General features: G+C 40.3%; 1 protein-coding gene across 2 annotated transcripts in view; it reads left to right on the top strand.

Annotated features, from left to right (window-relative positions):
• SLC34A2 (solute carrier family 34 member 2) overlaps positions 1 to 12678 on the top strand; it is a 53047-nt gene that overhangs the window by 786 nt on the left and 39583 nt on the right. The window lies entirely within an intron of this gene.

Raw genomic sequence — 12678 nt, 5'->3', positions numbered from 1 at the left:
AGTCATTTGCCCGAGGTGAGCAGCTGGTGGAGAAACAGCACTGCTGGAAATTTGGTACTGGTTTCGCAGTCAGGGCACTGGGTTGTTATTTTCTTGGCCCCATTTTTGCAAACTTTCCACTTTTTCTAGTATAACTTTATTTAACTCCGTGCATACTTTATCACCTACAATAATATTTGTTAATACCATACATAATTACTGTTAACATTCAGATCATGGCCTGTAATTTTGTTGCTTGTTTTACAAAAGTACTCCTCCTAAACATCTAGAAGCCCTTTGAAAACCTGGGGCAAATTCAAGGTACTGTTTTCCCGTAGTTGAATGTCTGTTTTGAAAGCTGAGGGAATGTATGAATTATAGGTAGCCAGAAAAATTTCAGGCACTGGCTTTGAAAAAATGTTCACAATGTGGCAGATGACCGTGTATGCTGCCGAGATGACATTTGTTTTTCACCTTTGTTCACTATTTCTGTAGAAAATGCAGAAAATTTCATACTACGAAGTAAACAGTATGTGTGTAAACTAGTAGTTCTGAGTTTTGATTACAGGTGAAACTGACTTTGTCCACGTCTTCTCTCCAATTTTAACCTGTGCAGTAGTAAGGACACTCTTATTATAAGCATATCGTTATTTTAATGCTTAATTTTCAACTTCAATTTTAAAAATTGAAGTTTTGTAATAATTGATTTTGAAAGAACTGGTTAATATTGAGGGAAATTACATTTGTGCTTTTAAGGGAATTATTATTCAGTCGGAATTGTGGATTAAGTATAATCATGGGTGTCCAACCTTTCGGCTGGCCTGGGCTGAGCTGAGTGAAGGGGAACTGGGGCCACATTTCCAAAGGCTGCTCTGAAAGTAATGCTTCCTAGTTATTTCCATGGAGGCCACAACCAACACAAGGAGAAAATTAACATCATTTGATAGAGGAAATTCTCAGCTACCAAACAGTCTTTTTCAACAGAGTTGCCGCCGTTAGCTATGCATTTTCACCTGTGGTGAACAGGAGCCTGCATGCTGCACTCATAGCAGTCTGCAGCAGCAGAAGTGACCCACTGTCACCACTGCTGAAAGGCACCACCTCGTTGTGCTCACATCCACTGTTTGGTCTCCATAAATGTTCATCAAGCATCGATGAATGTTGGTGGGTGCCAGTTTTTCTGCATGGAGGAATTCAGTGACACGCCTTTGCTTCATCTGCTCTTCCATATCAGATGCCATTTAGTCAGACTGCCCCTCTGCTGCCAGCTGTGACACAGCAACAAAATCTGATGGGATATTGTAGGGAAGGTTCAACCTCTGCTGCCATACCAGCACTGATATTGTGGACTGATACCATAAAATAGGCATTACTTTTGAAGCAGACCTCACAAAATATATACTTAACGTATATAAGTAACAAAACTTATTTTAGTTTTTAATGTTTCTTAATTTTTTAACACATTAAAGAAGAGTGACAAAAATATAAAACTAGTGGAGCACGTGACCCTTTTTTTGGTGTAACTAACACATCAGGCTGGTTTGATGCAGTTCCCAGTGAGTTCTCAAGGGATTTGTCAGATTTTTGACAAAATTTTATGCTTCCTGTACTCCATCCTTGAAAATGGTTGTTCATGTTGCTCACAAACGTACATGCTGCCAGAAAGTGGCACGTGAATGGAGCATGACTGTGAAGGGAGGTCATGTAAAAGCCTGGCAAAGAGATGTGATCAGATTTGGGATTGCAATTCTATACATTCCATTTGAAAGCTCACAAGTAACGTACTTATGTCAACTGAAAACGGAGTCGCAAATAAACAAGAGTTGATTTGTTTTTTCTTCTTGAAACCTGTTCTCAAATACCTTTATCAAAATGGAAAGCACGGCTGCATATTTCCCCTGATCACAGGGCTGCACTTAGCCAACGTATCCAAAAGCATGACCTCATTTGCCCCAGCTTGACTTAGCTCTGCTCTGTGCCCTCCCCATGTTCTAGTTCAGCCCAGAAGGGGTTCATAGTGCCTCACTGTTCTGTTGTTGCGGAGGGGCCAGGCTGGGCTTCAGGTGGGGCAGAGTCACCTCCATGGTGGCACAGGGCGGGGGACGGGCTGCACCAGGGCTGTATGTTGGAGGAGCCTGATTGTAATTATATCCAGTATCTTTTTTTTTTTTTTTTTTGAGTTTATGGCAGTGTTTTAAATCAAACTGGGAATAGTGCCAGTTAGACTGAGGAGGAGGAAAAGTAAGGGTGGTTTTTATTTGCTTTTTTATTTCATTCTAGTAGGTTTTCCAGGTGTTATTTTAAAACCTTTTTTTTTTTACTTCCAGAGTTGATAATTTTTTTTCTAAAAATAGTTTTATCAGAGCAGAAAGTAAATGTGGAAACGTTCAGAAGAATAGATAAGTGATAGCACCCGTAAGACATGCAAGGGAGTGCGAAGTCTTTCTTCCCACGTGGACATTATCTAAATTACGGTTAAAGAGTTTGTGTTCCGAATGTTGCAATTGTGCCAGTCTGTTTCATTTCTCTTTCCAGTCCGTGAGTATGGAGTTGCTTTTAGACATTTACTGAAGTAAATGTGTGAGGGAGGAAGAGTTTCTGTAACAAACTGCTTGAAGTTGCTTCACTGTTTAGATGAAGTCTGCTCAAAATTATCTCAGCAATGTAAACATTTGGGCAAATGCTCATAGTTTCAAATAACTCAAAATCATTTGGCTAATGAAATTGAGTCAAGCAGGAAAATAATTTTTTCCAAGAAGCTTGGAACAAACGGTGTTACAGATCCCCAAAATGCCATTTCTGAGTTGTATGATCTTTGCTATGACGGTGTTACAGAAGCCTTCTGGAAAATGAAATTAATAAATTAAGCCCTTTTTGTTTGTATTTCCACATTCTGGATAACAAACTGTTTAATTTCAGGGACAGTGGTAAATGCCTGTTCCTCTTTCCTATGTATTCTTGTAATCTCTAGCAGTAGAGTGTTTTTCAGCAGTTTTCTGGGAGTTGTTGATGAAGGGCCAGAATTTCATAGATACTGGCTGAGAGGTTGCATCTACTAGCAGGGGTGGGATATCAGAAGTTCCAGGGTTGGGAGTGGACAAAAACTCCAAACAGGACAGTCATCTGGGCAGAGCATGGAGAGTGGGAGGTGAGTGTGGGAGGAAATGAGAGAGACATAGGTGGAGATGTGATGACACGAGGCCTCGTGTCTTGAAAATGGGAGCCAAGGAAGCGTTCTAGAGTGACTCCAATTTGACTGATGCAAAAGGATGTTCTGCCTCAGAGCTACTTGGTTCATGTATGGAGTGTGAAGAGTCACTTTTTTTTTTTTTTCTGGTTTATTATCACATATAAAAATGAGCACAAATACAAAGTTATTTTCTTTAACATGCTTCCATCAGGTAGGAGGTCCAAAACATTGCCATTCTTATCAAGCTTGAATTTTGTCAGCAGTTTTGCCTTTTATCTAATGGAATGTGTGTCAGCCAGTGCTTGCTAAGGTGTACCATTTGCTGTATAGGAGTGGTAGGTGTATTAAAGGAGATAAAGTTGCCCTGCACCTAAAAATAAAAGATTCTGGCAGAAAGCAAATGGAAATCTGCGTCATATGTTTTAATTTGAAAGAAATTGACTGCAGATCAGATCTGGACATAAGAAAGTGTTTGTCTTAAAACTAACTGTGCTTCTATTTGAAGAAGTATATCTGTAAACTGTGTCTGGACATAACAAAAGATTTATTTTCAGAGTGTCATAGGCAAAATATGAGAATAACAGTTCAATGCCAGAAACTTCGTGCTTTTACTTATTTTAATCTAAATGAAGTTTCTGACATATGGAGAAATATGTGAATTAAAAAGGAGTACGCTTTTTCGGTGTCTCCCGTACCTCCACAGTAAGTTTCTGCATGTTGAAAGGGCTATTTGTCAATAGCTTAGTACTGGATAACTCAAAAGGTTCATAGGATAGGTGGAGCTTTTTGTGCTCTGAAATGACCTGTGCCGCATCTCTTAGTTAAACTGAAGAAATGGGTTGCCCTTGTTGTAGTGTGTGTAGTGACTTTGTGTTTTCTTGCTTTGTGCCAGCCTGAATCCCCTTAAAAATCTGCACCAGCATGCATTTAGCACGGGGGTTGGACAGGCTTAATCTCTAGAGGAGGTCCTTTCAACAAACTCGTACAAGTCTGTGTGATTCTGTGTATATACGGATCCTCAACGAGATACACTAGAGTAACTGAAGTATTTATACAAAGGATTTGTATAGACATCCTACTGGCCAGTGGCTGCCTAGGAACATGCTCTCATTTGGTAGCACAAGCAAGGTAGCTGAGGTGAGAGTGGAGTCACAGTAAGGGCATGCTTAAGAGCAATTTTTCTGGAATGCCTAATGTGCCATAAATCCACACCCAACCTCAGTTTACAGCAGCTCTTTTAGATATGTGTGCTCGTATCTATATGAAGTAAAATTGGTAAAATAACAACTTGGAAATGTTTCAGTACCATTCTAATGAGCATGAGAAGAATATGGACGAAAGTAATCTCCAAGGTTTGTTGGATGAACTAATCTACGTTGGTCCTAGTTATTCCAGGGCTTGCCAGGATATCACGTGTGACTGTGAGAACTTCTATGCACCAGGAAGGCATCTGTAAATCAGGATATAGTCAGAAATTTTCTTCAGAGTTGGGACTGTTGTATGCGAGTGCATGATCCTACTGCTAAGAGCACATCTGGAATATCTGTGGATCTGATGCAAGTTCTCAACACATCTTTTCACATTGGTGAAAATTTTGCTGAAAGGCATCATCAGTATGAAAATATCTGGCCTTCAGCCAGTGTGTACAAACTGGGAGAACTCACTGAGAGCAGCCCTGCAGAGAAGGACTTGGGGGTTCTGGTGAACAAAAAGCTGGATGCGAGTCAGCAGCATGCACTTGCAGCCTGGAAGGCCAGCGTGGGCTGCATCAACAGAAGGGTAACAACAGGGAAAGGAGGGGGATTGTCCCCCTAATCTGGTGGGTGGCAACCCTGTCCAAACCCTGTCCGTGGAAGGGGGTTTGGAACTAGATGATCTTTGTGGTCCCTTCCAGTCTAATCCATTTTATGATTCATTCCTTTTTGTGTCCTGCATGTGATGGACTTACTGTAAATGTGCAGCTCATGCACTGTGTGCCTGGGAGGTCTGAGTTGTCTTGACTGCTGTTGGCACACACACCGTGGGGCTGATCTGGGTGTGCCACGTGGTCATTTATCAAGCATTTTTAGGTACTTATAGCACAGTTGGAGCAGCAGTTGCCTAACATCCAGAAAACACAGAGAAACAGCCAAACGAAACTTTTACAGTAAAGAAGAGGATCAATGTGGGAAGGAAAAGGGGACCTACAAGACAGTATTGCGCAGTCTCTTTAGCGGGACAGAGTGCAGTAGTTTCAAACTCAAAGAGGGGAGATTCAGATTGGATATAAGCAAATTTTATTTTATTATTATTTTTTGTTAATGATGAGGGTAATGTAGCACTGGAACAGGTTGCCTAGAGAGGTGGTGATGCCCTATCCCTGAAGATATTCAAGGTCAGGCTGGATGGGGCTCTGAGCAACTTGATGTAGCTGCAGGTGTCCCTGCTCAGTGCAGAGGAGGTGGAGTAGATGACCTTAAAAGTGCCTTCTAACGCAAAATGATTCTATGATTTTAAATCCCCAGAAACTTGGTGATACCTTTTCCTTTACTAGTGGCTAATTTGCTTGTTTTATTACGTAAAGCACTACTATTATTTTGTACTTTTGGATGTTTGGTATATTCATTACTTGCTCTAGGCCAGGCTTTAACTTTGTACCTTGGAAGAAACTTTGGAAGAGTTTTGATATTGTCCTTTCCTCTTTTCATCATTTCTGTTACTGTGGAAGTCCATATCTGTGACTCAGGATTTCCATTTGAATCTGTGCTTTTCCATTTCTTACTCTCGGTGTTCTGATGCTGAACAAAATACCATTATGCCACCTTTACTGGTCTTTATTGACTGATAATGGCTTGAAAAAGGGGGAATTACTGAGTCAGAAACCTCCCTTGGGTTCACTGGGCTAACTGGGAGCTGGGGAATATGGCTGGAGTGAATAGACTCTGACCATTACTTTTATTACATAGTTTGACTGTCAAGATTTACTTTTTCTTTTTTTCTCTGTGCTTGCTTATGTTACCCCCACCCAGTCTGCCTTCAGTATGTATTTTTACTGCCGTAAGTTTGAGATCTCTTTGTAGTAATTGCTAAAGTCAGTTTGTAAGAGTATTCTATCTAGTCAAATTGTTTGCGATAATAAGAACTGAAAGCAGATACAGAAAATGAGAACATAAAAAACCAAATCCGCCTAATCTAAATTAAATAAGTGAAAAATATTTACAGGTTTCATTGTTCTCTAGCTGCAAAGGCTGCTATTGAATTTTTGTTTGTTTTCATCTTAGTAAATACTTATTTCTGGGAAGAAAACTAACTCCAATGTGGTGTTAGAAACCAATCTATATCGCTCTCCATGTTATATCACATGGGCACTTCAAATGCCAGTGTCCTCTGCTGGATGGCCTACAAGGCATTTGTTACACTTTCTCTGTTAAACTAATGATTATGTCTGGGAGCCTCCTGACATGAAGATGTGCAGGTGAGCCGGTGTCAGTAATCTTGTCCCATGTGCTGACTATTAGGAACTCATCCTGGAAGTGCTTTGGGGAAATGCTTGTCACTGCACTGATTGGTTGGAAAAAAAAACAGAACGAAACAAACAAACAAACAAACAAAAATCAACAAATATTACTTCTCTCTGAAAACTTATTTCAATTTTGAAAAAAACAATCATTCTCCAAGCTTCTGATCCTGTGCTCTTTCACTTGAGCCGCTGAAACTGGAAATGGGGTTTAAGCTCACAAAATCAAGAAGGGAGAACATTTCCTCTGTGGGTTCAGATGAAATGACAGAGCTGCTGCAAACATTTAATTGACGTCACGTTCCTTAAATTTATGTCTGATCTGGTTGGTGGGTTGATGCCTCAAGATATTTTTTTAGAATATGCTTCAAGGTACTTGAAAAATAGCGTACTGTGTGTTGGTACAGATAAACTTCAGCTGGTGGGCTGTTTGAGTTCCCAACTTAGAGCAGAGATCTGACTTCTCCTTTCTTTTTTTTTTTCACTTGCAGAAGTCTTTATCTTCTGAAGCACAGTGTGAGGTTTGCTCTTTTCATCCTGAATAACCGCAGTGTCTCTGCAGCCTGTGTGAGCAGAGCTGTCTTGGAAATGAGTACTAGTCAGGTGCAAACAAGCAGAGACAAGATAGCCTTTCTGCTGTAGAAATCCCACCAACTTGCAGCTCTGTCTCTTCATCTGATTCACCCTTCATCTAAACACCCTTCATCCACATAACCTTTACTGCTTTCTCACAGAGCACTTGTTTCCTGCTTCACGAGGAGAGACTGGAAAGTAGTGGACTCAGTCTGCCCTCCTTTCCTGCCATGATTAATGACTAGCTAGGTTATGATGGCTTTAGCTATTGCAAATAACTTAAATCTGTCTTAATTATAATGTAAGCATTTTAGATTACTGTATTTATACATTTGATCATCTTCTATGTAAATATATATTTTAAATAGGTTGATTAAAGAAGCTTTTCATTCTTTGCTGATAGAAACAATAGGGAACCCGAGCCTCCTTGCAAGGCTTGTTTTGAAAAAGTCTAATAATTATAGAATGAATGAGTGATTTGTATTGCTTATTTGTGATGCCTCATCTGGATCTGCCCTTGCCTCTGAAGCTTCCCTTGGACCTAAATTAATTAATTAACTCTTGTTAAAGGAAGGCCTTTGATTTGAGAGCAGGGAAACTTGTTTGCGCAGAGGCTACACCCATAAAAATGAAGATTAAGGCTTCTTTATCTGGGAGCATCCTTGACTGATAACACTATGTCATAATTAGGCACGTCAAACAAGTTGTAAGTTGATTCATTGTCTTTATCGTTGTCTTTATATGATCCCAGAGGAAGAGGTGAAGGATGACTGTTCTCCAGAGGAGGCTGCAGACAGCAGTATGCATAGTGTTTCTTAAGTGGTTGGTGTCCTCAACTCCTTAGTCTTCCTTAAGAATATAATGCTAATATTTAACTTCTGGAACTCTGGAACATCCTTGAAGTGCCGAGGTGGAGGAAGCAAATGTTGCTGAAATAAAAGGAGAGTGAGCATGAGCACAGCGTGTGTGAAAGTAATGTCGTTGTGTTGGATAAGGAGACCAATATAATTCACTTTATAGAGGTAAACTAAAATCTTCAGAATGCCAGTCAGCATTGTTCTTGCATACCTTCTGCCTATTTCATACAGTTTAATGTGCACATTTCAGGTTCCATCTGAGCACTAGGCTCTGGTGTCACAGCTGGAGCACGTGTGGGACCAGAGGGCCCCAGAGGTTGCTTCCTACCTTATCCATTTTGCAATTATGTGAAAATGATGCTTTTTCTTATGGCTTATTATGCAAATTTTTACAGTATTATAGGGAAAAAAAATGCTTGTGATCACTGTAAGAAGAAACTTAAAAATGGAGGAAAAAAAAAAGAAATAATTTTACAGATGTTTCAAAATTGTACCTGCCATGAGATAAGAAAATGGTATAGGATAAACTTGTGTATCTAGGATTTGGGGATTTGGAAATTTCTGACATTAAATGAGAAGATCAGACCCATAGAATAAAAGTGGAATCCAATTAACATCTTCTAGATGAGGTCAGGGGTCAGTCTTCAGATAATATGTTGTGATGATAAAGCATAAGCATTATTTAAGAGTCATAAAGTAGACACATGTTGTCATATGGTGAGTTTCTTCTCACAAGGAAAGTCAGCAACTTATTTACCTTCTAAGATGTTAATTCTAAACACAGGAAGGGAACAGTGAAAGCTGGTCTGTTACAAAAAATTAATAAACAAGCCTTTCCAGTGTTAAAGCCATTTATGCTGAGAAGAAAATGAGAACTATAATTGTAATGCTAATTTTAAAAGTGATGGAGGAAGAACGTGGACCTTCCATCCTCCTCCAAAGTGCATTAGAAAATTTCAGAACTTGATGAATGCCCGGAAGACATGTTGGTGCTGTAGAACCTGCGTTCCCAGCTCCAGCTCTTGGGATATTTCTGGAGAACTGAGTCGAGGGAGGCAAAAAACATCTGGACGGTATTCAGCTCAGTATCAGATGGGTTGTGTTCTGTTTTTGTGATACTTTGGTTTTCAGTCTTCTGTGATCTGAAATCTTCCTAAAGAAGCTTTTGTTTGTTTTGTCACTAAGATCGTTTGGCACCAGAGGGGACACAGTCTCTCAGGATGATATCTGCACACCTGGGAGTTTACCAGTGTGAAAAATGGAGATATTCAGGCATCTCCATGAGAGGTCAGTGGTCAGGTGAGAATGGGGAACACAAAATCTGTGTTTTTTATAACACTAAGTTAAAAACAACAACAACAACAAACAAAGGCTCTTCTGCAAAGTACAGACTGGGAAGTCCTTCTCCATTACTTTGGGGAAATGTTAAACCACTGCTTGAGGTTTTTTGCACAAGGAATGGCATTCTAAACACTGGAGTAGGGAAGGAAGCAGGAAAGTACATGAAGATGGAATAGGAAATAGAGCTTTCAGTTTTACAGAGGATCCTGAAATAAAGAATGCATGGCCTACATCTGGTTTTGGCTCAAGCATATCAGTGCAGGTTAGTGAGTACATATTTAATGACTGTTGTAACTTCAGTTTATTTCTGTCCTTCCCGAAAGATAGCAACCTCAAAGTGCAGCTATCATGCTGTCTTTTGCAAAGAGCTTGCACACACAAACATGAGCATGTGCATAGCAAAAAGGACTGCAGTTCATATCCGAGAAAATGGATCCTGGGTGCTTGCCAGATATAAGTTATATGGAATAACAAGAAAAGCAGCTGAGTTGGGTTCTCAGGTGGTCATTGAGTAGTCTTAAAAAAAAGGCTATTTTTTTCCCTACATGCAAGTGTAATGGTTACTTTTGCAAGTGAAACGGCAAATAAGCAAATAAGAGTTATTAGAATGCATGTCGGGCGTGTTGAAGGCATCAGTATTCACTGCTGATGTGATCTGATCCAAAAACTGGTTGTCATCAAGAACCCAGTCTTCCTCCTCCTGCAACAGCTCTGTGTTCTTGCTGTTCAGCTGTAGTTAGCTGCTGCTGGCCAGATCAGAAAAGCAACAAATGCATTGAGCTTACTGTCCAATTGTCTGATTTCAGATGGTCTCTTCTGAGATTGACTTAATCTTTCTTGATAAACAATGGTTTAGAAAGTGTTTTCCCACTCTGATAATTATAAGCAATTCATTACTGTACTAAAATTAATAAACAAGTTTGGTTAATGGTACTTTTTGTATAATTCCAACAGTTTTCTAACATTAAAATAATTCCAGATGGCTGACTTCTGCAAGGAACAGTTTTTCCTCATTACAAATATCCTCATAACAAAACACCTCCCAGAATACAGTTAATGAGTTATACAGCTTCCTTAACCAGGTCAGATTAATCAGTAGATTGATTACTTTTTAAAATTATTATTATTTTCATTGCTACAATAGGCATTAACATAGTAAACAGCTTTATAGCTAGATTGAAAACGGCCATTCAAGCTCAAAGATCAGAAAGTAATATACAAATAAGCCCAAGTTTCTTACAGAAGATCTGTATCTGTTTCTGGGCGAGGTGGTGGTTAATAACACCACCTGAACTCCAAATTCCTACAGGCACTCCCATTGCTGCTTAAAATAGAAAGTGGCTCTGTAGTTCACACAGAGGGAGAGGCTGAAAAGAAGCAAGTTCCTGGTGGCACAGACCCTTCTCCTTCACCTCCTCCCTCTCTCCAAGCCGGCTGCTTCTGACCCTAATCTCACTGTCTGAGCCAGACCTGTCTCTATGCGCCCTGACAGCTTTGCCATCTCCTCTGCTTGTTTTGGTACCCTGTACCAGCCTCCTCCTCCAGCCCCACCACGTTCCTCTGCACTCACTGTGTGAAGCAGTGCCCAAGATTTTTGAGCCTCCGACCTACAAGCCTCTCTCCCTGCCCAGACACCATTCTCATTTCTGGGCTGCACTTACCCTGAGCTCATTGGTGTCTCAGTAGCTTTTCCCCATTTTGCTTGCTCAGCTGGTTCCTATCGCACCTAACTGCCCTTTTCCTAATTTTTAGAATCTGAGAACCATTAAGGTTGGAAAAGAACTCTAAGCTCATCAAGTCTAATCGATGAATCGTCACCATCAGAGCTTTGGTAGTCCCTGGCTCTGTCTCATTCTCTACTGGAGTCACTGTTACTCCTCCTCACATTCGTCTCCCTTCTTACTCATCCCAAACCGTTCATTAGTTGCTAGGCCCTAATCTCACTATCTAGCCAACCCTGGTGACTATATCCCCTTACTATTAGATAATTGCTTCTTGTCGGATTCTAATCTGTTTCCTTTTCCAGTCTGTTGTTTCTACATGCCTTTATTTGGGTTAAATGCCTCTCCCCGCTGTGGCAGTCTCCCTGGCCCTATCCCTGTGCAGACCTCACCTGTCCCACCTTTGGGCTTGCGTGTGCTTTGCAGACTGTGCTAATCTGTCAGGCTTCCTTTTGTCTTCAAAAACAGACTATGCTGATTTTAAACGTGAAGATGATAGGCGAGCTGGTGTTATCAGTAGAGGTTTTGATGCCTGCTTCAGAAAAGCCAGGATTTGTCTTATGATGGTCTTTGCTTTTTATTTCCATGCTCGTAGTGTCTCTGTAGGTTACCTGTGTATGGGTTTTTTCAGGAATTAATTGGAAACACCAAAAAGCCATAGCCTAAGCACTCAGAAATCCAAATACACCCATATACATTCTTTGCCTACAAAACCTGCTTCTTGTTTATTGTATGAGTCTTTGTTATATAATGTACCCCTTAAATAATATTCTGTCTGGGCAAGTTTTGCCCCAAATTGAAGCGCATCTTGTAAGACTGAACATGAGTACATTCTGTTCTGTGGTAGTCCTGGCTTTTTTTTCTTTGTTTTTGTTTCCCTTGTATATAAAGTTTATAGGGAAGTTGTCTACAAAACCACTCACCGCATCACAGCATTTGGGAAGCTCTCTAACACAGTATGTTATTTTTATCTTGCTAGTGAGTGCATCTTTTAATAATTCATGATACCTTTTCTACCTTTAACACGAGTATCACAGAAGCAGTGGCCTTACATTATGTTTGCACTTGGGATTCTAGGAATTTTTGAAAGTGATTTTTTTTTAAAAGGGAATTTTAAGGACATTCACTCCACTAATGGAAAGTGGAGGAGATTGGAAGAGGGCTTGGAAGGGCTAACACCTCTTTACTGTGGGAGAATTAAAAGAAAAAACAGAAGGATATCAGTGAAGGAAGCAGAGGAATTCAAGCACCTGTACGAAAAATAGGAAGGTGAGGATGCAGCACCCAGGCTGAAGTCATTGTAAACTCTGGCAAGGCAGGTTTCTTGAAATCAAAGATTGCGTTATGTCTGAATGTCACTTAATACAAAAAAGGTTGTGGTCCAGTGTCCTTTTGTTTAGTAAGTGTAGATATAATAGCAACAAGTTTGAGAAATCCAGCTGTTAGCAGCCTTTCAAGAAGCCAGGCTGGTGGGACCCTTCTTTGCCAGCTCAGCTGGCCCAAGGATCTGCAATGGCACTG

This window comes from Lagopus muta, chromosome 4 (assembly GCF_023343835.1).
Source record: "Lagopus muta isolate bLagMut1 chromosome 4, bLagMut1 primary, whole genome shotgun sequence".
Taxonomy (NCBI): Eukaryota; Metazoa; Chordata; class Aves; order Galliformes; family Phasianidae; genus Lagopus; species Lagopus muta.
This window is presented reverse-complemented; position numbering and strand designations above follow the sequence as displayed.